Source organism: Pteropus alecto, unplaced genomic scaffold, assembly GCF_000325575.1.
Source record: "Pteropus alecto unplaced genomic scaffold, ASM32557v1 scaffold3, whole genome shotgun sequence".
NCBI classification, from domain to species: Eukaryota; Metazoa; Chordata; class Mammalia; order Chiroptera; family Pteropodidae; genus Pteropus; species Pteropus alecto.
The window spans coordinates 23,931,552-23,935,854 of record NW_006442484.1 but is presented as its reverse complement, the minus strand read 5'-3'; the positions used below and the strand labels follow the sequence as shown (position 1 = coordinate 23,935,854).

The 4,303-nt window shown below is 32.1% G+C and overlaps 1 pseudogene; it reads right to left on the bottom strand.

Annotated features, from left to right (window-relative positions):
- Window positions 1-228: 228 nt before the first annotated feature.
- Window positions 229-347, bottom strand: LOC112470478 (annotated as a pseudogene).
- Between the last annotated feature and the right edge of the window lie 3,956 nt (window positions 348-4,303).

The window sequence follows — 4,303 nt, the reverse complement described above, 5'->3', positions numbered from 1 at the left end:
CTTCATCTCTTGAGATGATTATATGATTTTTCACCATGTTTTTATTTGTGTTAAGTCATATAGATTGTTGTTCAAATGTTTAGCCAACCTGGAATTACTGTACTGAAACTACTAGAAACTGATATATCATTTATTTATTTATTTATTTTGGGGTGAGGCAACCCTTGGTTGACCTCACAGATTGCAAGGACCTTGCCAGCTTACAATCCCTTAGTTTTTAATTTTTTACGCCTACAGCACCTGGTCTTCCTAGGTGGTCTCCCATCCAAGTATTAACTAGGCCTGACCCTGCTTAGCTTCCAAGATCAGATGGGATGGGGCTTGTTCAGGGTAGCATGGCTGTAGACAAATTATTTTTTTTATATACATCTGCATTACATTTGTTAATATTTTATTAAGGGTTTTGTGTGTTTATTCATGAGAGAAATTTGTCTCTAACTTTTCTTTCCTATAATGTTGTCAGGTTTTGGTATCAAAGTTTAGCTGGCCTCATAAAGAGTTGGGGGTTCTCTTTCTGTTTTCAGAAGAGTTTAAGTGATATTAAGGTTTTATTTTTAACTTTGGAAGAGTTTACTATTGACTATATTAGGCTAGAGGTTTTATTTGTGAAGAGTTTTAAATAATTGTTTCAATTTCTTTGTTAGACAAGAATATTCAGATTTATAATCTCTGTCAACTTTGGCAAATTGTGTTTATTAAGAACTTTTTACAGCTCAATTAAAGTTGTTAATTTTTTTTGGCATAAATTTGATCATAATATCTTCTTTTTTAAAAAATGTAGGATATGGTGATGCTATTTTCATTCCAGATATTGTCAATTTGTGTTCTCACTCTTTAATTTTTACTTGTGCTAGTTGGTTATCAAATTTATTAATATTTTCAAAGAACTAGTCTTTGGCTTTGATTATCTCTATCGTGGCTTAATTTTCCATTTGGAATTTCTGATTTTATATTATTTATTTTTTATTTTTCTTTATGTTTAATATGTGCATATTTTTTGGGATTCTGTTTATATCTCCCTGTGGTACCTTCATTTAAGACTATATGTTTCCCTTTATTTAACTATATCCACAAGTTTTGATATGTCATGTGATGCTTAATATTCATATATTTTAAAATATTTTCCAACCATTGATGTGATTTATTTTTAGACAAACAGAAGTTTAAACACTTATTATTTAATTTCCAGCGTTAATTTTTACTTTCTGTGATGATAGAAATGTTCCATATCTGAGATACTCGATATAGTAGTTAGTTTGGCTATTGAACACTTGATACATGGCTAGTGTAATTGAGGAACTGCATTTTTAATTTCATTCTAAAATTTATTTAATTAATTTACTTATAAATAGTCACATGTAGCCAGTGACTATTAGTCACATGTAGCCAGTGTCTTCTCTATTAGACAGCATAGCTAGGGCTTCTAACAATTTAATTTCTACATTGACATACTGAAGAATATATTACTAGATGAAAAAGACAAAAATAATGAGAAGCTTAGCTACTGATATTTTGAAATCTCTCGACCTGGAGTAGAATGCACGATAATCCCCTGGAGCTCAGATAAGGAGATTTGGAGCTAGAATGAAAATTGGTTGGTTTCTAGTTAGCCTTGACTATTTTCCTGCTTATGGAGTTGATAAACTTGGGATCACTGATAATATAGTAAAAATATATTACACAGCTACTGTTACACAGCTACTTGATTTAGAAAGCTTAAGTGTGGGACTTAGAGAAATGGAAGAATGCACAGGAAGTCTATAAGGCCCAAGAATGACCACTGACAAATACTTTAAAATCTTCTCTCCATTTATGTCTTTTCTTCCTAGATTTTGAATTCAATATTTATAAGAGATATCTTGTTTTAGGGTGGGAAATTTCTTTAGTAATTTCCTAGAGAAAATGGGAGAGTAAAAAAAAAACCCAAAAAACTATCTGCTGTGGGAAGGACTGGCATCTAAGGAAGGTCAAGGGAGAATGAAAGGTTGAATTAAAGAAATAACTGGGTTTTTACTTAGAAACTATGACACCTGAAAAATTAAAATCCAATTAGAATTTAGTTATCTTATTGAGAAAACCATCATTATAGTTTCTATATCTTAAAATTATCATCGTGCTTTTCCTTATTATTTGTTAAATATTTCAATGACTTGTCTCACAGCTCCTATATTTTTTAATAAATTAATGATATGCACCAATGTGGACCTTAGATAGGTAAGCATATATTATCTTTCACTGAATCAAAGGTTATTATCATTTTTTTTTTCAGGGAAAACATGAAATTACCACCTGCTTGAAAAGAAACTATAGCAAATCCTGAGTTTCAGAGAATGAAATCAGATCTTCTGGTTATAAACAGACCAAAAAAAAAATAAATAAATAATAATCCTCAGGGGCTCTGTGAATGATACTTTCTAAAAATAAAACTCTTATCTTTTAGTAACACATTTAAATTGAACTGTAGAGTTGGTAATGAAAAGAATGAAACCATTTTAAGAATACTTCAGAACTTGGGGACATTTCAGGATGAAAGTCCTTTAGGATATTGTTACATTGGTAGAATACCAACATTACAGTTTCTTTATGAAACATCAACATCAGAGAGATTAATTTTAGAAATATAACATCACAGAAATGTTTCCATTGATGTAGGCTATTTTGTTGAACTCCAAAAATGTGTCAAGAGTAACAAATCTGACATGTCCAGTCAAGGATCTGTTTTAAGCAGAAACCATGGCTTACAGGACACCGTTACATTTTAATTTTGTTTTTCAACCACAAAAAGGAGTCTTTGTTTGCAGTCAGGATGAACACCTGTGGAATCCTTAAACATCTACAGACATGTCTTTAAAAGCTCTATGGTACAGTTAAGATTTAATCTCTCAAAGCATTATAAATAATGTAGACATAGCCTTAGGTGCCAGTCCTTCCCACAGCAGATAGAAAAATTAACAACAGTAAGGACTTCTTTGCTGATTTCATATAATTCAAATATAACAGTGCCAAGAAGGGCAGGGGGAAGCAGTGTAATCTGGAGGTATAGCTTTCTTTATGTTAGTAATAATGTGCTAAAGTCTAGAAATGGGAAATATCAGGGTTCTGGCAAAGCTAAAATTATTCAGAAGAAACACAGTTCAGATGATCATACTCAAAACCTTGGCTCTCATTCTGAAACTCTTATAATTGAAAGGAAGATGATTATAAGAATGGTCAAGCAGTTCTGGGCCTAAGTATTGACCTTTCCTATTCTTTTCATCTAATATAAAGATGTTTCTATCTTTATCCAAAGCCACTAAAACATCTCTGCTAGAATTGAATGTGAAGATTCAATATAAATTTCAAGTCAAGCATTTATGAAATATGAAGTAGGATGTGCAAAGCACTACATTGGCTACTGTAAGGAAGAACAAGATGTTTAAGATGTGGCTCTAATTCTAATGATCATGATCTAGTGCAAAAATAGTGAGAAAGCATTTGAGCAGTAACTAAAATTCAAGACAGTATATTTGAAAGGGAAAGTTATTTTTGGTTGGATTGTTCTGGAAAATCTTGGTAGAAGAGAAAGTGAGATTTAATGAAGGCAAAGCTTGGCATAGGAGGATATGATGAGGGAGAGACCTTCTAGAGAGGAATGTTGGTGTAGAGCTGGAGAAACAGAAAGTAAACAGTTTTAGCTGGAAGAGTAGATTTATTAGAGGGATAGAGAAATAATTTTGGAGATCTTTTTTTTTTTTTCCTCCTAGAACGTGGAGGGACTAGAATTCCAAAGTAGTGTTGTGCAGTAATTTGAAGGAAACAGGTCTTTGGAAAGATGACCTTTATGGACAGAAATCAGCATAATGCAGGTGTTTGATAAATACTTGTTGGATGAATGAATCAGGAGACTATCACTAGACATTTATTATCAATCTTAGCGTAAAGGTCCCATATAAAAACAAACAGATAAACAAAACCAAAAGTAGATACATTAGAAAAGAGTCTTCACTCCACTTGGAATAGAATTAAAGATGAGGTACTAAAACAAAATGTAATTGCTTTACTATAGCTACATATCAGGGCATGTAATAAGCTAGTAATCAAATTCTATTTCTGTGAGATGAAAGAATTCTAAGCTTTGCACTCTCTCTTTCTACCTAATGCCTCCCAAATTCTGTTGTTTATCACATAATCTTCTGAAAGACTTTATTCTCCCTCACTTCTTTATCTTTCTGGAGGACAGACATGTATGTCCCAGGTCACCTTCTGAGAAAGCATCCTTTTACCCTTCTCAAGTAATATTAATTACCTCCTCTTCTGTACAGAA